Genomic DNA, 24,615 nt, shown 5'->3' with positions numbered 1-24,615 from the left:
CCAAGGTCCCCCTAGTTGTGGCCAAGGCCCTGTCTGCTGTGGCCTAAAATTTTGTTGCATAAACTCCGTCATCTGTCGTATGGCTTGGGCTATGGAGTCATCTCTTGACGTATTGTCCCGTGGTTCTTGAGTAGATTTCCTTGGTCTCACCATTTTTCTTGCCACAACACAACTCTTGACCCTCCTTTAAGAAAACAAATAAAAGCATCATAAAACCAAAAACCAAAAAAAAAAAAAAAACATTCTGGTACTATCTACGGGACATGTGGTTTTACCCAGAGCCAAACCGCTCTGATACCACCTGTGATGCCCCCAAATCCCCACGCACGGACACGGGGAAATCAAGACTTCTAGATCATGACAACCCAGGTCACCACCCTAACGACGAGTGCCAAGTGTGTGTAAGAGCAACAAATGTGCAAAAGGAAACGCAGCGGATAACGAAAGTCATATAACTAAGTACCAGAATTTTTCTTAATATAATACAAGCTATTTAAAACATACATAAATAAAATATTACATAACACAAATATAGTTTTAAAAACAGCTACAAAGCACAACTTCAACTCAAAACTCCGGCGGAGCCGCATCCTCGGGCTCAGCCTCCTCCTCCTCCTCGAACCCTGCACCAAAATCTACGGAATCAAAAATGGCGCCGCAGGTAAGTAAAATCCAAACACCACCAGATAAAAACATATAAAACTCAAACAATATGCATGAACTATGTCCAATGCACATGTCTCATAAACCACATCTCAAAACCCATAAAAACATATTATTTTCCACGCACGCCAAAAATCCCATTCGGCCCAAAAACATATCCTTTCCAAATATCACGCCAAAAGTCACATTTGGCCCATATCTATCTCAACCGATTATCCAATTAATCCGTATGCACCATGACCTCCCCTAGGGGTCATCCGCACACCCTGGCTCCAGTGCCACATCGCAGGTTACGACCACGCATGTGACACCTAACGAGTGATGCCCAGTTTCGCGCCCCGCCCGTTCGTAGCCAAGCATCCTCTAGCCCTCACCAGCGAAGGGCCAAGGAGTCGGTGCGTAGAGCGATGCCCGGTTCCGCGCCCGGCGCGTTCGTAGCCAAGCATCCTCTAGCCCTCGCTCCCATCATCGCCCAGCAACAATTCAGGGGACGTCACTCAGTTTATTCTGCTCCGAAGTGATCAGAGGAGCTCCATCGAGATAATACCCCATCCCAGCTTGGGGTCGTGATACACACGCACCCAAAAATCCACTTACGCCAATAAAACATGCTTGTCTCAATTAAATAAAAATGCATGTGCATGCACCATGTAAATGCGATATCAATGCACAAAATAAACAACCATCCATAAATCAATAAAACAAGCAACTCCATCCTCCATCCATCCGACCCCCGAACTCCTCGGATTCAGGCCGGAATCAACCAACCAACAGATAAATAAGTATTGAATGAGCAAAACATATTTAAATATAAAAGTAGGGTTTGAAAAATACTTACAGCGCTATACGGTATTTTTAGAAAACACGCGGCATTGCAAACGGCGGAAGGAAAGCAACGTAACAGTGCAAATTCACTGTGGTCGTGGGTTGTAAAATACCCACTTTTGAACGGGGACAAACCAAGGCTCGGGATTGATAGGGAATGGCCTTGAGATATTTATGAAGTTAAGGGAAATGAGTTTTGGCCGTGGGTGGTGGTGGAAATGGCGGTCGAAGGCCAAAAAGGGGCTGAACGGAGTTGAGCTCTTGGGAGCTGCTCCGGCAACGGATCGAGGCCGAAAATAGGTGGTTTAGGTCGGCAAGAGGTAGGGAAAGAAGCTGTGAAGAGATGGTGGCCGGAGGTGGTGCGACGGTGCCTGAAACGGTGAAAAGCCATATGGCTTGGAGGAGCTCGTGGCGGCTAATGGTGGCTCGGATGGAGGTGAAACTTGGTGGGGATGTTCACTGGTGAGAGGTGAAGAAAAGTGGGTGGGTGGTGTAGGCCACGCCGCCGGCGAGTGGCGGTTCTGGGCTGCGAAAGCAACCGGCGACAGGGGCAAAAACAGAGCAGGTGCAGTGACTTCCGGCGGCTCGCGGTGGCTAACGGCTGGTTCAATGGCTCTAAAAATTGGTGGGGATGATCTCTGGTGGAAGAGGAAGAGAATGGTGGTGGTGGTGCACTAAACGGTGGTCGAATGGCGGAGAACTAGGCGGTCAAAGTGGCAACGACGGGAAGGAGAAAAGAGAGAAGAGCTGCGCGGGGAGAGAGAAACCGGGAAGGAAAGAGGAAGAAAAAGGAAGAAAAGAAGAAAAAGAAAAAGGAAAAAGGGAAAAAGAAAAAGAGAAAAGAAAAGAAATGAGGTCCAATCCTCACTCTGGAAACCAAAAACAGATCCGCCGAAAACGATATTAAAAACCGTAAAACGACTAAAATAAATTAAACACCACCTCAAATAAATTAAAAACCAATTAAAACACATTAATTTAAAATAAATAAACTAATATATTAATTAAATTAAAAATAACCCATCAGTGAAAATACACGTAAAAGCGAGTCATGACATACATGTTTTATCATGAACCCAAATGCTAGGACGGGGGAATGTCTTAGTGGAACTCTTCTGTCCACTCTAGAGTTTTTAAAACAGTGTGCTAGCCCCTAGGTCGATGAAGTACAATCAGCAAACCTCCAATGGATCTTGTTGGAAACGATATGATAGGCCCCAAGGTGGAACTAGTCTTAGAGATCTTTTGCAAATTTCAGATGGGGCAATCACAGGATCGAGACCTAGGAAGAGCAAGGAAGTAATGTAAAGATTGGTGCAATCCACTTGGGATGTGTCTAGTAAGAGCCCAACATTCAAGATGGGCTTAAAGAAAATCCAATTTCATTCATGTGATACAACAAGCTATAGAAGACATGACTTGTGCCTATTGTTATTGAAGGCCTTGGACTTGTTTATTTCATTACAATGGCTTATTTTTTTAGTCATAGGAATTAATTTAGAATAATTGGGCTTGGGGATGTCCAGCCCACACATGTCTTATTTATTATGAATTTGGAATTTTGGGAAGGCCTTGTATTTTGGCCAATGGAATATTTGGAAAGTTATTATTTTATGTGAACTAGGGTTTTAGAAATACTGTAGCGTGGTACTGTTCATACTACAGTACCTTTGGCACTATTCACTTAGGATTTTTGGAGATTGTTTATTTAAACCACTTGTACCCTCATTTGAGAAGTTAGACAATATGAAATTTTCATTGTGAGTTGAGTTTACTCCTCTTGTTCTTGATTGAATTTCTGAACTTATCAAAGGTAATATCACAACATTTGTGGCATTCTTCCTTATAATCTGGGTTCTTGGGAGAAGTTCTTCAATGGGTCTAGATTTTAATATAATCTAGGTTCTTGAAACGAGATCTCAACGGGGTCTAAATTCTCTATTAATAGACCTGAGTTTGGCTTTCTTGGGTTTGTTTTTTTCCAATATTATTGTTAGGTCTCAAAGCGAGTCGATTGAGGTTCACATCATTTGGTATTCAGAGCTCAATTTTCAATCAGGTCTGATTCCATCTTTTATTTATTGCATCTTTAATTCTAGGGCTTCATTGTTCTAAGGTTGCAAAAAAAAAAGTGCCAAAATTCGTTTTTCCTAGGGCTACCAAATTACTCTATCATTTTGGTTTGATGTTCATCATCATAGGGTAGATAAATTCCTTGTTTGAGAGTTGTCAAAATTTGCACCATCTAGGGTTTGAAATTTCTAGAATTTCATTGATTTCCTTCTATTTCCTTGTCATTTTTTATGTGTTTGAATTTAATTGTTTGATTATTACAATTGAATATTTCTATTTGTGGTTGAATTGTTGAGAAAAGAAGAGAAAAGGGAAGAAAAGAAAGGAAAGGAAAAGAAACAAAAATAAAAGAAAACAAAACAAAAGAAAAGAAAAAGGAAAAAAATCTAAAAAAAAAAAAAACCAAATTTTTATTTTATTGATTGAGCCTTATCTTTAAATGGGTTGAATACATCTTTCTAGTTGGTATCTTGTTTCGTAATTACTCATTCCATCGTATAAATTCCTTAAGTCTCGTGTCATTTTATTCATTCTGTGTTTCTCTTGTTTTTGTTTCTTAGACCTAATTACTAGTTATAATAAAACAAGGTCGTATTGTCTTAATTGAGTTTAATTAGTTCTTAAAGAATTTGAGTGGGAAAATTCTTGAGGTAAAAGGCAAAAGAGTGTGACATCATTATCTGGAAAAAGTCAATTAAGAGTGAAACACAAGTGAAGTGTCATTATTCAAGCATAAACATGTAAGAGAGTGTATAAGATTTTTACCACTACCATTCTTTTTATGCAGCAGATTACGATGTCTCATAATAGTAACTCAACACTGAAGGAGGTGGCAGACAATTCATTGTTTGTGTTGCAGTCTATACAACAAAAGTTTGAAAGGTTAAATTTGACGTTGGAGGAAGTGAGGAATAGGATGGATCAACGAGGTGCATTGATTAGAAATCTGCAAAGTGCGAGAAATAAGAGGAGATGTGAGCCTAGTATTGAATATGAGTATAAGACTGAGAAATATGGTGAGTCCCTTATTATCAGGTGTGCTTTCAATAAACAAAGTAAGATGGATCATACAGAGTTGCAGAGAAAAAACATTTTCCATACTAGATGCTACAGCAATAGCAATGTATGTAGTATGATCATTGATGGAGGAAGTTGTACTAATGTGGCCAGCACTACTTTGTTGAGAAATTGAATTTACCTACCTCGAAACACCCTAAACCATACAAGTTGTAGTGGTTGAATGATTGTGGAGAGGTTAGGGTAAATAAACAAGTGCTAGTATATTTTTCAATTGGAAAGTATCAGGATGAGGTGCTCTGTGATGTTGTGCCTATGCATGTTGGCCATATTTTGTTGGGGAGGCCATGGTAGTATGATAGGAGGGTGATCCATGATGGGGTCAAGAACATATACAACTTTGTAAAAGATGGCAAAACAACCAAGCTTGCTCCTTTAACCACAAAACAGGTCCATGAGGACCAACTGAAGTTGAAAAGTAAGATTGATAAAAAAAAAAAGAGAGTGAAAGTGAGGTTGAGCAAAAAAGAAAGCGTGAGAGTGAGGAAGAAAGAAATTGTGAAACCTCAAGAAAAAGAGAGAATGAGTTGAAAAACTATTGTGAGGCCAAGAGTTCAAAAAAAGATGTTGAAAAATAAATTGAAAGAAAAGAGAGTGAAAAGGAAAAAAAGAGTGAAAGAAAAAAAAAAGAGTGAAAATGAAAAAGAGAGTGAAAGAAAAAAAAAAGAGTGAAAAGAAAAACAAGATTGAAAAGAAAAACGAGAGTGAGGAAAGTGAGAGAAAAACAAAGAGAGAAGTGAGTTTTTATGCTAGGGCAAATTTTAATACTAACGAACTTAACAAATCTTTGCATAGTATTGTTATCTCTTTGTTGCAGGGATATGAGGTCGTTTTGCCTAGCGATGTTCTTTGTGGATTGTCACTTATTAGAGGAATAAAGCATCAAATTAATTGTGTGACAACATTGGAGAATTGGCAACATTACCTTTAGCCAAAAGAATTCGTCCTGCATACCAAACATAAGTCCTTGATTCACTTGAAAGGACAAGGCAAGTTTAATAGAATGCATGCCAAGTGGGAGGAATGTAATGAGATTTTTTCCTATGCCATCAAATACACACATGGTAAGAAAAATTCTCTGGTTGTTGCAATATCAAGAAGGTATGTCCTTATCTTCATTTTGAATGTAAAGTTATTGAGATTTGAATATGATAAGAAATTACATGCTAGTGATGATGACTTTGATAGTGTGTATAGAGTATGTGAGAAAGTGTCGTTTGGTAAGTTCTATAAACTAGATTGGTACTTGTTTAGAAAGAATAGACTTTGTGTACCTAATAGCTCTTGCGTGAGTTGATTATGCTTGAAGCACGTGGATGTAGTTTAATGGATCATTTTGTTGTAAGGTGGACTTTAGACGTGTTACATGAGCATTTGTGGGAGTATCATTTACGATTCATTAAATTGTTTCATGAACATATCTTTTGGCCTAAGATAAGAAGAGACGTTAATCTCATTTGTGGCAAGCGCACTACATGTAAAAGGGCCAAACCTAAAATTTTGCCACATGGGTTGTATACACCCTTACTCGTTCCTTATGTGCCATGGGTAGCCATATTTATAGACTTTGTTTTGGGGCTACCTAGAACAAAATGGGTAGAGATTCTATTTTTGTAGTTGTGGATAGATTTATCAAAATGGAATATTTCATTCCATATCATAAATGATGAGACCCTCAATCGACTTGCTGGAAAAACAATCCCAAGAAAGCCAAACTCAGGTCTATGGATGGAAAATCTAGACCCGATGAGAACTCATTCAAAGGACCTAGATTATATTAAAATCTAGACTCGTTGAAGAACCCGTTTCAAGAACCTAGATTACAAAGGAGGAACACCACAAAGGTTTTGATTTACCTTTGATAAGTTCAAAAGTTCAAGAAGAACAAGAGGAGATAACTCAACTCTCAATGATAATTCCATATACTCTGCCTCTCAAATGAGGCTACAAGTGGTTTAAATAGATAATTTCCAAAAATCCTAAGTGAACAAAGTCTCAGGTACTGTAGCATGAATAGTGCCATGCGCCGCGCTATAGTAACTTCTGAAACCCTAGTGAGACATAAAATAATAACTTTCCAAATAAACCCTTGGCCAAAATACAAGGCCTTCCCAAGAAACACTAGTCCATTAGAAATAAGACATATGTGTGGGCTGGACATCCCCAAAAGCCAATTATTCTAGATTAATTCCTATGACTAATAAAATAAGTCATTTTAATGAAATAAATAAGTAAGTGGCCTTCAATAACAATAGGCCCAAATCGTGTCTTCCATAGCGTATCACATGGATGAAAACTGGATCTTCTCTCAAGCCCATCTTGAATATTGGGCTCTCGTTAAACATGTCTAAAGTGGATTTCACCCATCCTTGCATACCTTCCTTGATCTTCCTATCTCTTGATCTTGTAATTATCCCATCTAAAACTTGTAAAGGATATTTACAACTTGATCCACCTCGGAGCTCATCATTCCGCCTCTCTTCAAAAGGATTCGACCTCAAATCTCCACCTGGATCAAAGGAAAAAAGATTAGAAACATTGAAAGTAGTAGAAATATGGTACTTACCTAGAAGATCCATTTGTTATGAATTATTATTAATTTTCTCAAGAATGTGAAAAGGTCTATTCAAGTCACTCCTGTCATCAACAAGTAAAACATCAATACTAAAGGAGTAAGTGGATTAAAACCATATACAATTTTAAGATGAGAATATAAAATGGTAGTATGCATGGTCCTATTATATGAAAACTCTAACAAGGGCAAATGATACTCCCACAAACGTTTTTGAAACACATCTAAAACTCTCTTTACACCAAAATGACCACTCCAATTATATGTGACCTCAATGAATGGGAAACCGTACTCCCAAAAGTGTTCATGCAATATGCCTAAACTCTTCTTTACGCCAAAGTGACCATTCTAACTATATGTAAAATCAATGAATGACAAGTAATACTCCCACCAATGGTCATGCAACACGTCTAAAGTCATCTTTATACGAAAATGTCCCAACAAACCACACCCTTACACAAGCAACTCAAGCATGAGACTAGGAGGCTCCCAAGGTCTATTTTCTCTAAACAAATTCCAATCTAGTCTATAGCACTTACCAAACAATACTTTCTCATGTACTTCATACACACTTTTGAAGTTGTCATCATTAGCATGCAATTTCTTATCATATTCATATCTAAATAACTTTGCATCTAAAATGAAAACAATGACATACCTTCTTGATAATGCATCAACCATAAGATTTGTCTTACCATGCTTGTATTTGATTACATGAGGAAAAGTCTCAATATATTCCTCCCACTTAGCATGCATTCTAGTCAACAACTTACCTTGTTCCTTCAAGTGTGTCAAGGACTCATGTTCTTCAAAGAGAGGTCGGTTAGTAATTGTCGTACCTAGCACAAAATCAATGTAATGCTATATAAGTGGCAATCCACTAAATACACCAGTAGTGATATGAACCCCAATCGATTCGCTTTGAGACCCAACAACAATATTGGAAAACCAATCCAAGAAAGCCAAACTCAAGTCTATGGATGGAGAATCTAGACCCGATGAGAACTCGTTTCAAGAACCTAGATTATATTAAAATCTAGACCTGTTGAAGAACCCGTCTTAAGAACTCGGATTATAAGGAGGAACGCTGCAAAGGTTGTGATTTATCTGTGATAAGTTTAGAAGTTCAATTAAAAACAAAATGAGTAAACTCAACTCACCAATAAAATTCAATAATGTCTAACTTTCTCAAATGAGACTACAAGTGGTTTAAATAAACAATCTCCAAAAACACTAAGTGAGCCGCGAGTACTGTAGCATGAACAGTGCCATGCTACAGTAACTTCTAAAACTTAGTTCACATAAATTAATAACTTTCCAAATATGTCATTGGCCAAAATACAAGGCCTTTCCAAAAACCCTAGTTCATTATAAATAAGAGGTGTGGGCTGGACATCTCCCAAGCCTAATTATTCTAGATTAATTCCTATACTAATAAAATAAGCCCTTTTTAATTAAATAAATAAGTCTATGGTCTTCAATAACAATATGCCCAAGTCGTGTCTTCTATAGCTTGGATCAAGTGGATCAAAACTGGTTCTCATTTTTTCAAGCCCATCATGAGTGTTGGGCTCGTGCTAGCTTCATCCCATTTGGATTGCACTAATTATTGCATTGCTTCTCTGATCTTCGTGGCTTTTAATCTTGTAATTGATCCTTAAGACTTGGTTCACCTTGAGGCCCATCATTCCCCCTCTCCTCAAAAGGATTCAGCCTCGAATCTCCACTTGGATCAAAGGGAAAAAGATTAATAGCATTGAAAATAGCAAACACATGATACTTACCTGGAAGATCCACTAGATATGAAGTATCATTAATTTTATCAATAATTTGGAAATGTCCATCTATGTTACTTCTTTCATCAACAAGTAGTGGCACTAAATCAAAAGGAATAAGTGGTTAAAGCCAAAACAACTTCAAAAGATGAATGAGAAACAGTAGTATGCATGGTCGTATTATATGCAAACTCTAATAATGACAAATGATACTCTCGCAAATGTTCATGTAACAATTCAATGAAGGGAAAATGATACTCTTACAAACGTTTATGAAACATATCTAGAGTCTTCCTTACACCAAAATGACCACTCCAATTATATGCGACCTCAATGAATGGTAAACCGTACTCCCAAAAGTGTTCATGCAATACGCCTAAACTCTTCTTTACACCCAAATGACCACTCCAACTATATGCAAAGTCAATGAATGGGAAACAATACTCCCACCAATATTCATGCAATATGCCTAAAATATTCTTTATACCAAAGTGACCACTCTAACTATATGCAAACTTAATGAATGGCAAGTAGTACTCCTACCAATGGTCATGCAACACATCTAAAGTCCTATTTATATCAAAATGTCCCAACAAACCACATCCATGTACAACCAACTCACACATAAAAATAGTAGGCATACAAAGTCTTTTCTCTCTAAACAAGTACCAATCTAGTCTATATAAATGAGAAAACAATGATTTCTCACGTACTCCATACACACTAGCCAAGTCATCATCATTAACATACAAGTTCTTATCATATTCAAGTCTCAATAACTTTGCATCTATAATGATGACAAGGACATACCTTCTTGCTAAAGCATCAACCACAAAATTTTTCTTACCATGTGTGTATTTGATGACATGAAGAAAAGTCTCATTACATTTCTCCCACTTGGCATGCATTCTATTAAACTTACCTTATCCTTTCAAGTGAATCAAGGACTTATGTTTAGTATCTAGGACAAATTCTTTTAGCCAAAAGTAATGTTGCCAATTCTCCAATGCTGTCACACAATCAATTTGATGCTTTATTCCTCTAATAAGTGACAATCCACAAAGAACATTAAGTGAGTAGCAGGTACTGTAGCATGAACAGTGTAGCGCTATAGTAACTTCTAATTTAGTTCACATAAATTAATAACTTTCCAAATATGCCCTTGGCCAAAATACAAGGCCTTCCCAAAAACCCTAGTTCATTAAAAATAAGACGTGTGGGCTAGACATCCCCCAAGCCCCCAAGCCCAATTATTCTAGATTAATTCCTATGACTAATAAAATAAGCCATTTTCAATTAAATAAATAAGTTCATGTCCTTCAATAACAATATGCCCAAGTCATGTCTTCTATAGCTTGGATCAAGTGGATCAAAACTGGTTCTCCTTCTTTCAAGCCCATCATGAGTGTTGGGCTCTTGCTAGCTTCATCTCACTTGGATTGTACCAATTCTTGCATTGCTTCCTTGATCTTTGTGGCTCTTAATCTTGTAATTAATTCTTGGTCCGCCTTGGGGCCCATCGAGTAGGAATCATGATCTCATAGCCCTATAACAAAGAAAGAACAATACTAGGCAAAGAGTCATTAAATTCCTTAGTATAAAACCTCGCCTTAGCATAAAAACTCACTTCTCTTTTTGTTTTTCTCTCACTTTCTTCACTCTTGCTTTTCTTTTTACCCTTTTTTTTTCTTGAGGTTTTAACCTCACTCTCATTTCTTTTCTTTCTCATATTTCTCCCTCTCTCATTTTCTGCCTCAATATTTCTTTCTTTTTCAATCTCAATTTCTTTCATTCTTTTTTGATCAATCTCACTTTCACTCTTTCTTTCTTGATCAACCTTACTTTCACTCCTTTTTTGATCAACCTTACTTTTCAACTTTAGTTGGTCCTCATGGACCTGTGTTGGAGTTAAAGGAACAAGTTTAATTGTTTTTCCATCATTTTCAAAACTATACATGTTCCTAAACCTATCATAGATCACTCTCCTATCATATTGCCACGGCATCCCCAACAAAATATGGCCAACATATATAGGCACTACATCACAAAGTACCTCATCCTTGTACCTCCCAATTGAAAAAAAATACTATCACTTGCTTATTTACCCTAACCTCCCCACAATCATTCAACAACTACAATTTGTATGGTCTAGGGTGTTTCAAAGTAGGTAGTTCAATTTCTCAACTAAAGTAGTGCTAGTAACATTAATACAACTTCCTCCATCAATGATTATACTACATATCTTATTGATGTGACATCTAGTATGAAAAATATTCTCTCTCTGGTGCTCCATATCATACCTATGTGTATTGAAAGCACGCTTGGCAATAAGAAACTCACCATGCCCTCCATTCTTATCATACCTATTCTCAATACTAGGCTCACGTCTCCTCCTATCTCTCCCATTTTCTAGATTTCTAATTACTGCACCTCGTTGATCCATCCTATCCCTCACTTCCCCCAATACCATGTTCAATCGCTCAAATTGTTGTTGCATGGCTTGCAACAAAAAGGAATTATTTGACCCTTTGGTTATGAGTCACTTTAATGAGATATTGTTTGTGCTGCATAAAAAGATAATGTTAGTGAAAAAAAACTTCACACTCTATCTTACATATTTATACTCAAATAATGACCTACACTCGTGTTTCACTCTTAATTGACTTTTTCCTGATAATGATCTCTCACTCTCTTGCCTTTTACCTCAAGAGTTTTCCCACTCAAGTTCTTTCAGAACTAATTGAACTAAATTAAGACAATACGACATTGTCTTATTCCAACTAGTAATTAGGTCCAAGAAACAAAAACAAGAGAAAACACGAAAAGAATAAAATGACACAAGACTCAAGGAAATGATGCGAGGAAAAGAGTAATCACAAGATAATATACCAACTATAATGATATATGCAGCCCCTTTGATAATAAGGCTCAATAAAAAATAAAAATTCAGATTTCTATAACTTTTTTTTTTAATTTTTTTTGTTTTTCGAATTTCTTTTTTTTAATTTCTTTTTTTCGATTTTTTTTCTTTTCCTTTCTTTTCTTTTCCTTTCCTTTCTTTTCTTTTCTTTTCTATTCTTTTTTTTTTTCCTTTCTTTTCTTTTCTCACTGATTTAATCACAAACAACAATATTCAATTGTAACAATCAAACAATTGAATTCAGACACATAAAAATTGGCAAGGAAATGGAAGAGAATCAATGAAACGGCACTCCAAGCAATTGACAAACTTAGAGATGCAAGAAACCCCATAAATTTTCAACCCTATAGATGGTGCAAATTTTGACAGCCCTCAAACAATAAATTTAGCCACCTAATGTTGATAAACATTAAACCAAAATAATAGAGTAATCTGGCAGCCCTAGGAAAAACGAATTTCTACACTTTTTTTTTTTTTGCTACCCTAGAACAATGAAGCCCTAGAATTAAAATGCAATAGATAAAAGATAGAATTACGCCTGATTGGAACCTTGCTCTGATACCAAATAATGTAAACCCCAATTGACTTGCTTTGAAACCCAATAACAATATTGGGAAAACAACCCCAAAAAATTCAAACTCAGGTCTATGGATGGAGAATCTAGACCCGATGAGAACTCGTTCAAAGAACCTAGATTATATTAAAATCTAGACCCGTTGAAGAACCCGTCTCAAAAACCTAGATTACAAAGGAGGAACGCTACAAAAGTTTTGATTTATCTTTGATAAGTTCAAAAGTTCAATAAGAACAAGAGGAGATAACTCAACTTTCAGTGACAATTCCATATACTCTGCCTCTCAAATGAGGCTACAAGTGGTTTAAATAGACAATCCCCAAAAATCCTAAATGAACAAAGCCTCGGGTTCTGTAGTGTGAATAGTGCCACTTGCTGTGCTACAGTTACTTTTGAAAGCTTAGTGAGACATAAAACAATAACTTTCCAAATAAACCCTTGGCCAAAATACAAGGCCTTCCTAAAAAATCCTAGTCCATTAGAAATAAGACATATGTGTGGGCTGGACATCTCCAAAGCCCAATTATTCTAGATTAATTCCTATGACTAATATAATAAGTCATTTTAATGAAATAAATAAGTCAGTGGCCTTTAATAAGAATGGCCCAAGTCGTATCTTCCATAGTGTATCACATAGATGAAAACTGGATCTTCTCTCAAGCCCATCTTGAATATTGGGTTCTTGCTAAACACGTCTAAAGTGGATTTCACTCATCCTTGCATAGCTTCCTTGATCTTCCTAGCTCTTGATCTTGTAATTGCCCCATCTGAAACTTGCAAAAGATCTTTACGATTTGGTCCACCTTGGGGCCCATCAATAAAAATATGATGCCACAGAGAGATAGTGCGATTTGGTCCACCTTGGGGCCCATCAATAAAAATACGATTTGGTCCACCTTGGGGCCCATCAATAAAAACATAGCTGACTTGTTTTTCAGAGAGATAGTGCGACTTCATGGTGTGCCTAGGAGAATTGTTTTGGATAGGGATGATAAATTCCTTAGCTACTTTTGGAAGCTTTGGTGGGAAAAATTGGATACTAAACTTTTATTTTCTATTACTTGTCATCCACATACTAACGGCCAGACTGAGGTTGTTAATAAGACCTTAACTCAGCTCTTATGCACTTTTGTTCATAAGAATTTAAAAACTTGGGAGGATTGTTTTCCATTTATAGAGTTTGCATATAATAGGACCATGCATACTATTACTGCATATTGTCCTTTTGAAGTTGTTTACAGTTTTAATCCATTTACTACTTTAGATTTCATTCTTTTGCTTATTGATGACAGGAGTAACTTGGATAGACTTTTCCAAATGCTTGAGAAAATTAATGATAATTCATATCAAGTGTATCTTCCAGGTAAGTATCATGTTTCTGCTATTTTCAATGTTATTGATCTTTTTCCCTTTGATGCAAGTAGAGATTCAAGGTCGAATCCTTTTGAAGAGATGGGGAATGATAGGCTCCAAGGTGGACCGAACCTTAGAGGTCCTTTGGAAATTTCAGATAGGGCAATCACAGGATCGAGAGTTAGGAGGAGCAAGGAAGCAATGCAAATATTGGCCCAATTCACTTGGGACGTGTCTAGCAAGAGCCCAATATTCAAGATGGGCTTAAAGAAAATCCAGTTTCATTCATGTGATACAACAAGCTATGGAAGACATGACTTGTACTTGTTGTTATTGAAGGCCTTAGACTTGTTTGTTTCATTATAAGGGCTTATGTTTTTAGTCATAGGAATTAATCTAGAATAATTGGGCTTGGGGATGTCTAGCCCACACATATGTATTATGCTACAGTACCCGCATCACTATTCACTTAGGGTTTTTGAGGTTTGTTTATTTAAACCACTTGTAGCATCATTTGAGAAGTTAGACAATATTGAATTTTCATTGTGAGTTAAGTTTACTCCTCTTGTTCTTGATTGAACTTCTGAACTTATCAAAGGTAAATCACAATATTTATGGCATTCTTCCTTGTAATCTAGGTTCTTGAGACGGGTTCTTCAACGGGTCTAGATTTTAATATAATTCAGGTTCTTGAAACAAGATCTCAATGAGTCTAGATTCTCCATTCATAGACCTGAGTTTGACTTTCTTGGATTTGTTTTTTTTTTCAATATTGTTGTTGGATCTCAAAGCGAATTGATTGGGGTTCACATCAGGATACCTGAGCGGGATAGCACCAAAAGCCAATGGGTGCAACACATTGAAAATGCGGTGAAAGAAAAATATGCGAAGTACCGCATAGGTTAAAGATTATGATATAGTCACCACAGTCAAGTGGGCTGTTGGATGATACGGTAAATAGCAAGGAACACACGGTGCATAGGGGAGCCATGAGGTATCCAACCATATGTTATAAGAATTGAACAAGGCAATGTACTCAAAGATATGATATGTGAAATGACCAAGAACATGAGTTCAAATAATATCTTACATGTTTATGAACCAAAGATGAAAAGACATTTTCTTAAAAAAGTTAAAAGATTTATGTTACATGTTGTTTTTGAGAAGACAAAGTTGCATAAGTTAAGTTGTGAAGTCCCTAGCCCGCTTTTGAGATTGAATGGTGACTGAAGCATCGAAACGTGTAACACCAGGCTATAGTACATGATAGTTAAGATGTAATGCACCTAATTAATCTAGCAATATGCAATATATTGTAGTGAAAAATTATACTTAGGTCAAATGGTAAAATAGATATCATGGTAACGAAGCACAAAATCTCAAAATATCAAAGTTCATAAAATCTTCCAAAATAACATAATTGTTTCAAAAAGACTTCCAAAACACGGGACCATCATTTTACTGTCAGCAAAATATTCTCCTTTTTCTAAACCTTAATGGTCCCTTGCAAAACATCTAGGCCAATCCTACTTGACCTTGTCTTGGTTTAGAATCCTTAGCTCTTGAAGAGTTGTAAAATTGGTAAATGAATTGGTCTACAGTCTCCAACCTCTCCAAGATGGCTCCGATGAGCTTATGCAGCTCTGCGGGGTCTCCCTAGGTGTTTAGGGAGCTGGTCTCTTGCGCTTCCCCATAGTTTTCGTCTTAAGAATGGTAGTGTTTCTACCATAGTGAGATTTCAAGAAATCTCAGTAAATAAACAAATAACGTACTATAGTGAGATTTCAATAAATCTCAGTAAGTAAACAAATAACATACTATAGATATCATCAGCATAAGAGAGCAAAACCAAAATGAATGCATGGATGTGAACTTTTCTTATGCACTTTGACTTTTGAAAACATAGTGTGTAACAGAGTTTTTATAACTTTTTCATAAAACATCTTTTCATCATTTCATTCTTGAATATTAAACATATATATGAGCTCAGGTTCTAATTCATATAACATAGCATAGCATGTCTTTGAGCTCAAGGCCTTATTTTTGTACTTTGAATATGATTGGATACCTCATGGATCCCCCCTATGCACTGTGTGTTCCCCATTAGTTACTGCATCAACTATTGGCCCACTTTGACTAAGGTGATTATGTCTTATTCTTAATCATGCTTAGTACAACAGTTCACCTTTTTGCCTTCACCATATGGCACCCACTAGCTTTAGGTGCAACCTCACTCCGGTCTCCTTTCCTTTTAAAAGTCATTCGAGGCCTGTTGACTATACTTAGTAGACCTAGGGTTACCACTTTATTTTAATCACTCCTAAGTGGATAGAGGAGTTCCACTAGGGCATTTCACCATCCTAGCATTTGGGGTCATGAAAAAATTCTAAATGACTCTTTTCCTTTTTCTTTTTAAATTTTCTTTTTTTAAAAAAAAATGCACAATCCCAATACATATGACATGAACTATGAAACCTTGTACTTTCATGAGACATGTAATAATGCATGACAAGACTTAACATAAACCATACATCATGTAATCATGCTCAACCATATACATAGTAAGTTACGGTCTAAAAGTATTAGGACATGCGACCATGTTCTTAATAAAAAATTCCAAGGCATTTGAACAACAAACAAGGAACAAAACATTTATATCTTCACATGTACGATGTATGGCTGAAATATGCAAACCCTAATGTGCATGGATATTTGTTTTATGCACTTAGAACTTCAAACATATATTGATAACACATCATTCATGGTCATGGCCGAAACGTGTCAACAATTGAAATACACAATATGCAATCTTTTCATAAGCTTAGAATCTTCTAATGCATTCAATGTAATATTACCAATAAACATATATATATATATATAGCCGAATCATGCGTGTGAATATAAATAAGGAAAATGAAGTTTTTCATGGACTTGAACCTCTAATGGATTTGGCTGAGTATCAAGTATCCATAAACATATTAAATCATGCAAGTCCGAACCCTAGATATGGCATCACATCTCATTTTCATGATGTAAATCAAATAACAACAAACCAATCCAATAACATGGTAAGCAAATACTTAAGAAACCAAATATAGGAAATGATAAAAGTATTATCACCTCAAATACAAACACACAAACAAATAAACAAATGAGTTTACATAACATATACATAGGATATTTGAGAGTAATTAGAGGTTTACTTACAAAACAATCCATTGTCCAATAAAAATTAGCAAGCAGAAAAATACAGTAACATATTCATAAAAATCAATTCTTCATAAACCCCAATCCGTGCATGATTGAGTGAGTGAGTGCTCTAGGTTTTTCTTTAAGACAAGAAAAACCCTAATCTTCAAGGTTTTTCCATAGGTCCAAAACTCTAAATGATAAACACCCTAGGTTCCAAAAAAAAAATGCTAAGGTTGTGGCCTTCATTTCCTCTCAAAAGTATTCATCCTCAAAACTTAACCAAAAGATGGTTTGGATTCTAACTCTTTGAAGCAAAAAACTTGTGTGAAAATTTCTTCATAAAAACCAAAAGTATTCCTCTTTCCTTGGTCGTGTGTGTGTGTGTTGATCACTTGTTCATGAAGAACATGTGGAAAACCGAAGCATTCCCTCTCTTGGCTGTGTATGAGAAACAACAAAAGAAATGTTTCGTTCTTCCTTACCTCGTGGCTTTCCCTTGGTGATGACTCTGACTCTTGCAAATATTTAGAACAAAACTTGGTGAAAGATGGCTTCCTCTTCCCTTGGTAGAGAGTAGAGAGAAAGTGAGTGACCGAAATCTCCAAGCTTTCTTCAAAAAGTCCCACAAAGACTCTTGGTCTTTTGGTTCCCCCTTCTTCTAGGCGTGATCTCCCCCTTCTAGAAAATTTAAACTTGGTGCATGGATGCCAAATGGCATCACCACTGTGTGACTCTTCTCCTTCTCCGATTATTAGATTGTGTTGGGAACCAAAACCAATCTTTTGGACAAGTGGTGTGTAAGCCCTCCAAACTGAAAACCTAGTTCCTTCTTTAGCCTTCTTTAAGTATCTATGTCCATTGTATCAAGTGGCAAAAGGGGTAGTTTCAAAACCCTAGATCTTTCTTGAAGCTCTACCTGTGTGCTTGCTTTCCAAGTGGCAAGTAAAGAGTGAGTGAGTGAGGTGGCTACCGAAACACTTTAACTCCCAAGGGGATCCTTTATCTTCCCAAAGTTTTGGAGAAATGTGATTGGGCAATGTGGGTGGCATACACCCTTCCTAGTGTCGTCCATTTCATGAGTTTCCCACCAAGATTCTTCCAGAACCCTTAGACTTGTGGCTCTTCATTTCCCATGTAGATTTCACCCCTTCCCAAAGCAAAACCCTTCATCTTCTATCTTGCATGCATGACACATGGCAACTTCTTCTAGAAACTGAAACCTTTTCTCTTCCATGGTTACCTTGCCTTGCTCCTTGGTCTTCCCTAGGCTCCACTTTCCATAACCTCATCATTTCCCTTCTAGAAACCTTCCTTTACTAGTGACAAGGGTCATAATACCTCCTTTTACAAGCAAGCCTTCTTGCATGCATGACACATGGTAAGAAGGTGTGATGGGCCCCAAGGTGGACCAAGTCGTAAAGATCCTTTGTAAGTTTCAGATGGGGCAATTATAAGATCAAGAGCTAGGAAGATCAAGGAAGTTATGCAAGGATGGGTGAAATCCACTTTAGACGTGTTTAGCAAGAGCCCAATATTCAAGATGGGCTTGAGAGAAGATCCAGTTTTCATCCAGGTGATACGCTATGGAAGACATGACTTTGGCCTATTGTTATTGAAGGCCACTAACTTATTTATTTCATTAAAATGACTTATTTTATTAGTCATAGGAATTAATCTAGAATAATTGGGCTTTGGGGATGTCCAGCCCACACATATGTCTTATTTCAAATGGACTAGGGTTTTTTGGGAAGGCCTTGTATTTTGGCCAAGGGTTTATTTGGAAAGTTATTGTTTTATGTCTCACTAAGATTTCAGAAGTTACTGTAGCACGGTACGTGATACTATTCATGTTACAGTACCTGAGGCTTTGTTCACTTAGGGTTTTTGGGGATTGTCTATTTAAACCACTTGTAGCCTCATTTGAGAGGCAGAGTATATGGAATTGTCATTGAGAGTTGAGTTATCTCTTCTTGTTCTTCTTGAACTTTTGAACTTATCAAAGGTAAATCAAAACTTTTGTGGCGTTCCTCCTTTGTAATCTAGGTTTTTGAGACGGGTTATTCAACGGGTCTAGATTTTAATATAATCTAGGTTCTTTGAACGAGTTCTCATCAGGCCTAGATTCTCCATCCATAGACCTGAGTTTGGCTTTCTTGGGGTTGTTTTTCCAGTATTGTTGTTGGGTCTCAAAGCAAGTCGATTGGGGTTCACATGAAGGTGGGTGATCCTCTAGGGTAGGCATGTAAGATCAAGACCCTAAACTCTCCCTCCCTTTCCTCAATTCAATCCAAATACATCAATTCTTAGTATTAGGTTCCATTGGATGACATGTGGCTTCCAAAGAAATGGGTTGGGCTTGTGCCCTAATCCTATTGGGCTTCAACCCTAATTCCCCTATAGAGGCTGAATCACTCATAGGCTTGGGCCTTCCTCAAGGCCTCAGATACCTAGTGACCAAACCTAATTTCTAATTTGGTTACTCCACTTGGCTTGACCCAAAATAATACACCAAAAATAAACTAAGAGGCTTAGCTTAATCCTGGTCATCATGCTAGTTTTATGTCAAATATATGTCCATGCATTCATTTATGGTTTGCTCTTATATGTTTATGTTATCTATTGTATGTTGTGTGTTTACTTACTAAGATTTCTCAAAATCTCACTGTGGTAGTTTCCACTACCATTCTCGGGTGGGGAATGGTAGAAGTTGTTATAGGACAATAAGAGACTAACGATCAGAATGGTAGAAGTTGTTATAGGACAATAAGAGACTAACGATCATGGGGAAACGCAAGAGGCCAGCTCCTCAGATAGTCAAGGATGCCCCGAAGAGCCATGAAAGCTTGTCGGAGCAGTCCTTAGTGGACAGGCTGGAAGCCGCCAACTAATTTATCATTAAGGTGCTATAACTCTTTGAAGAGTTAAGAAGAATTTTGAACCAAGATAAGGTTGAATAGGAAAGACCTTGTAAGATTTGTATTTTGGGAAGGGACCAGAGAAGTAGTAGTTGAAAAAGAAATGAATTGGTTTTTTATATTATTTTGGATGGTCCCTTGCTTGGGAGACTTTTGAAAACATTTTTTTTTTTTTGGTGTACCTTTCTTGAGTTTAAAACTTTTGGGATGTTTAAACTTTGGTACCATGTTATTACATTTACTACCAGTCTTATTTAGTTTATGAAAATTTTCTACTGTGATTTACTGCATATTGTTAGATCATTAGGTTCATTGTATCTTATCTATCATAAATGTAGTATGTAGCCTTGAATTACATGTCCCGGCCCTTCAGTCAATGTCCAATCCCAAACAAGGGATGTGGGTGTCACAAAAGGAGTAAACAACTCAAAGAAATGTTTCTCTCCTTCCTCCTTTCAAGGGGTCGAGACCTTCTACAACCAATGAAAAGGCCGAATGTTTCCACTCACATCTAGCAGACAAAGGAGGAAACAAGTCAACAAAATTTTTTCCTCCTTACCCTCTTTCATGAGGTCAAGACCTTCTCTCACCAACCAAAAAGCCAAGTGTCTCCACTCGCTTCTGGGGAACAAAGGAGGAAACAACTCAATTAAGTGTTTCCCTCCTCGCCCCTTTTCACGTAGTTGAGACCTTCTCCCGCCTACCACAAAGCCGAGTCTCTCCACTTCCATCTAGATAACAAAGGAGGAAACAACTCATCAGAGCGTTTTCCTCCTTGCTCCCTTTAACACGGTTGAGACCTTCTCCCGCCAACTAAAAAGCCGAGTGTATCCACTCGCAACTAGCTAGAATAAGAGAAAACAACTCAATGGAGTATTTTCCATCCTCAATGCAAAACCCATACTTGCCCTTGGAAAGCAAAGGAGGGCACGACCTAATCCTACCCTTCGGCATAAATGATAAAGAGTGGGACCCGACAACAAAACTAATCTACTAAACAGCATGCCAAGCAAAGCCATCATTGTCCGATTTCATATATAAACCCCAAAAAAAAACTTCTCGCAGCAATCAAAATATTGTCCAAACTAACAACTAGAAAAATGTTACAAATGTCTTATTATGAAAAGGATAATCTAAGTAACAAAAAGAAGGGAAAGGTCAAGCATCCTGGTGATCAAGAGGGGGGAAGGAGACTGGTATCTTGTCCTTCCCTAGAGAGTCGAAGACTTGGCAAGCGACATGACTAGCCCTGATAGACTTCCACTTCAGCTTGCGTAAGTCCGATCTAGGGTGAGCGAGGAGATCTTCTCTCAGTTGCTTAAGGCCAAGCTAGTAGCCCATACCCTAAGCTATGTTCCTGATAATGTGAGTGGCTGCCAGCTAAGGAGAAAGGTGAACGACCTCATCCTAAGAAACCTCTAGTTCAGCATTCAACTCGGCCACCTTCAACTCTGAGTTTGCCAACCTCTTCATATAGCATGCAGTAACTTCATGCTACTACATGTAGTGCTGGTCGTGACCTTTAAGGACTTGCTTCACCTTTTCTAGTTGGACCTCTATGCTAACTTTCTCACCCTAAGCAATGCTAAGTTGAATGGTTAGTTCCTGCCAGTCTTCCTTAGATTTGGCCAAACTAGTAGCATAGTCGAAACTGGGCCGCCCATTCTCGTGTAGATCCTTGTCCATCCGTTGGGTCAAGCAGTGCTTCACACTCTTCCTCCTGAAGGTTTTCGTCATGGTGGCATCTATCCACCTCCTCTTGGGATCTCTCCAAGTCACATTGAATGCCACCCACCTATTCACAGAGAGAAGATACCTAATCCTCCAAGGCATGAGATTAAGATTCCACCTAAGATAGATTTTGTGCCATCTCCTCTTGATCAGCCCAGGCATCTAGATCAACACGATGTGCCCGACCCATAAAATATCACATTGACTGATTTTCCTCCTCCAAATAGATCTAGCTGTCCACTATCCAGGTTGCAAATGATCCACCCCCTAGACCACCAAAAAGGTCATTTACTTAGGAACAACGAGAAGCAAAAAACCAAAAGACAAGGAACTACAAGGAAAAATTGTTAGGGATAAAAAACCTCGGAGCTTATGCACATAGCCCAAACTACCTCATTCCTAGGGTCATCAGCTCAGGGGATGGTGCTAGCTAGACAAGAACTCGAAGGGCCAGGAAGGCCCAACACATCAAATATCCTCCCAATGAAAGGCACAAAACCACCCATTTTGCCCTTACCCCCTGCCAACAGGGAATTCAGCCAATGGCAAGGAGGGGATACAGGAGCAACGAAAGCACTATCCCCTGCTTGGTCAATTGAGCCCAAGGAGAGATTTCCATAAGGTGAGCTATTCGGGAGCACCGATGAGGTAATGTCTCCCCCTATTGGTGAAATTCTAAAGGGCGACTAAGGGATGGAGACACGACCATCGCTAAGATTTGTCCTGAGACTCTCTTCATGTAAGAATTTGGGGAAAAACAAAGAGATCTCTAGGTGCAGTAGAAATAATAACTAGATGTTTGTTGTAGTTCCACTTTGGGTGCAAGAAAACTAAGGTCTTGCTAGATTCTTGGTGTTCCTATGGAGTTTTGAAAAAGAAATGGAGTTGTTGTTGCTCCTTTGTCTTAGCTACTACACTATCAACTATTTGATTTTGGCTTTTCTTGTTATGAGGGTCATGAATGGCTAAAGATTTAGAATTTGTTGGTTCATTGACATGGACTGAGGGACTAAAAGTCGTTGAAACAGAGGCTAAATAAGGGAAGGAATATAGAAGACTGAACTCAAAATTGAGATTTACAAGGATTGAAATTCTGCTATTATGATGCCTTCTATTAATTCAAGTTCAATCCTAATAGCATTTGTAACTTGGAGCTTGAGATGGCTATATCTTGATGCTATGAAGAGAAAATGAGGAAGGAAGTGGCTAGGACTCATGAAAAGTAAAGGGACAGCTAAGAAAGTCACACGCAAGAGGCATGTACCAATTGGTTTGTTTTTTGTAAGGAAACCAAGAGGATGGCTCATTAGCACACATTGACTTATAACAGTTTGATGTACAATAATGGAGGTTTAAACCTAATATACAACAAACCAACATAAACCCATGGTTTCACCAATTTTGAAACCAATACAATCATTATACCTCACATTTTCCTATCACTTCACAACAACCGCCATGTCACAAACTACATCACAACTATACAATAACCTGATCACTTCACACAGCATATAATCATATCACAGTTCACCACAATGGAACACATTTCACACTTTACACAATAGTACAAAGTTCATAATTGCATCAACAATCATATTCAAGGTCAGTCCATAGAGCCACTTACAGTGTGGAGGGGATTTTTGGATGATCGAGGCATCTTGAGCTCTGCTGCTGACAATTGGCGTTCCAATCAATAGGTGACACAGTGCCGCACGGTTGGTGGTGTGGGTGACTAGGGCAAAGGATGAGAAACTGTGTGTGTGATGTTCCTTGTGGTTGTCCAAGGTAATGGAAAAAGGCAGACAATGGTAGAGGCTGGCCATGGACGGTGGTGCTCGGCTGAGGAGCAGAGTACTGTGGTGGTTTCAATTGTTGGCTGGGAAACTCACTATAGATGGCATGGTGGTTGCTCATGAGTGGGTAAGGGTTGAGAGGTGGCTGACAATAAGGCTTCTTGAAGGAAAACCAAGATGACGTGAGGGTGGAAGAAGATATGGTTGAGGGTGCAATGTAGCCTTTGTGGTTGTTGGGAAGGTTTCGATTCAGTCTCATAATGGTGTTCAATGGCTAGAGACTAGCTGTGTAATAGGCGGCTATGAGTGGCGGTTGAGGAAAGAGAGAAATAGAGAGGGACACAGATGATGAGAGAGTGAGGGGCCAAGAGAGGGAAAAGGGAGACCAAGAAAGTGATGCCAGTGATCTCATTTTCTTTCTCGTGGCTAGCAATGACAGTAACTAATGGTTGATGGTGAAGCTCTCATCGAGAGAGGGCCAGACAAGAGAATGAAAGAGAGGGAGAGAGAGTGAGATTTTATAGGGTGAGGGTGAAGCCGAGAGGCAGGATGGGTTGTCGCTGGTGAGGCACGACGATGGAGGTGGTGTTGTTGATGGTGGCAGATTTGGCTGGCTTGCAAGGAGGTGCTCTGTGGGGGCTAGGGAGGGAGACAAAGTATGGGGGGAGGGGGAAAAAGAAGAGATAGGAAAGAAGAAGAAGGATTAAGGTTTTGGGGCAAATAGATCCTAGCCCCATATTTATGCCTAACTTTAATCCAAGGGTACGTGGAGATTAAACATAGAGAAATAAGAGAGAAAGAAATAGAGAAAATAGAAAGAGAAGGGAAATACATTAAATAGAAAACTCAACTTTGTTTTCTCGATCCAAAATAATATTTTTCATCGTAATATAAATTGATGAATATTAAATAAATATTCCGAAAGATATAAAATCTTTTAAATAATTTCTTTATTTTTAAACTATATTATTTTCATGGCTCCAAAATTAAAGAGTCTTACTAGAAAATTAGACTTGATCTAATAATATTAAAATATCCCACTAAAATAATTTTAGACTCATAAAAATATTTAAAACATTGTAAAACACTTAGTTCAATTTAAAAAATCATCCGTTAAAGCTAAAAATATAGATTTAAGATTTAGAATATATA

The sequence above is a fragment of the Carya illinoinensis genome, chromosome 15, assembly GCF_018687715.1.
Source record: "Carya illinoinensis cultivar Pawnee chromosome 15, C.illinoinensisPawnee_v1, whole genome shotgun sequence".
Classification (NCBI taxonomy): Eukaryota; Viridiplantae; Streptophyta; class Magnoliopsida; order Fagales; family Juglandaceae; genus Carya; species Carya illinoinensis.
The sequence above is the reverse complement of the archived record's forward strand: the minus strand, read 5'-3'. Positions refer to the sequence as shown.